Source organism: Palaemon carinicauda, chromosome 41 (assembly GCF_036898095.1).
Source record: "Palaemon carinicauda isolate YSFRI2023 chromosome 41, ASM3689809v2, whole genome shotgun sequence".
Classification (NCBI taxonomy): domain Eukaryota; kingdom Metazoa; phylum Arthropoda; class Malacostraca; order Decapoda; family Palaemonidae; genus Palaemon; species Palaemon carinicauda.
This window is the reverse complement of record NC_090765.1, coordinates 60,805,904-60,806,451: the sequence shown is the minus strand read 5'-3', so window position 1 is coordinate 60,806,451 and position 548 is coordinate 60,805,904.

Here is a 548-nt window from a genome sequence, read left to right as displayed (position 1 = left end):
AGAAAAGGAAACCAGGAAATCAATAAACTACAAGAGAAGAATAAACAATCAAAATAAAACATTTCAAGAACAGAAACAACATTAAATATTTTTACTTATTTTATTCTATTTGCTTGTGCTTATTGTTTACTTTATTACTTTTCCTTTGCTATTTCCTAATTTTACTTTACTTAATATCATATTAATTATTTTCGTAAAGAACTGCTTTATTTAATGCGGCCTTTAACTTGTAGCCTTTTGGTTTTAACATTTATATATATATATATATATATATATATATATATATATATATATATATATATATATATATACATATATATATATATATATTTATACTGCATACATATATATATAATTATATATATATATATATATATATATACATATATATACATATATATATGTATATATAATTTATATATATATATATATATAATATATATATATATATATATATATATATACAGTATATGTCTTTCGGTGTGTGTGTGTATATATATACAGTATATATATATACATATCTATATAAATATATATATGAATATATA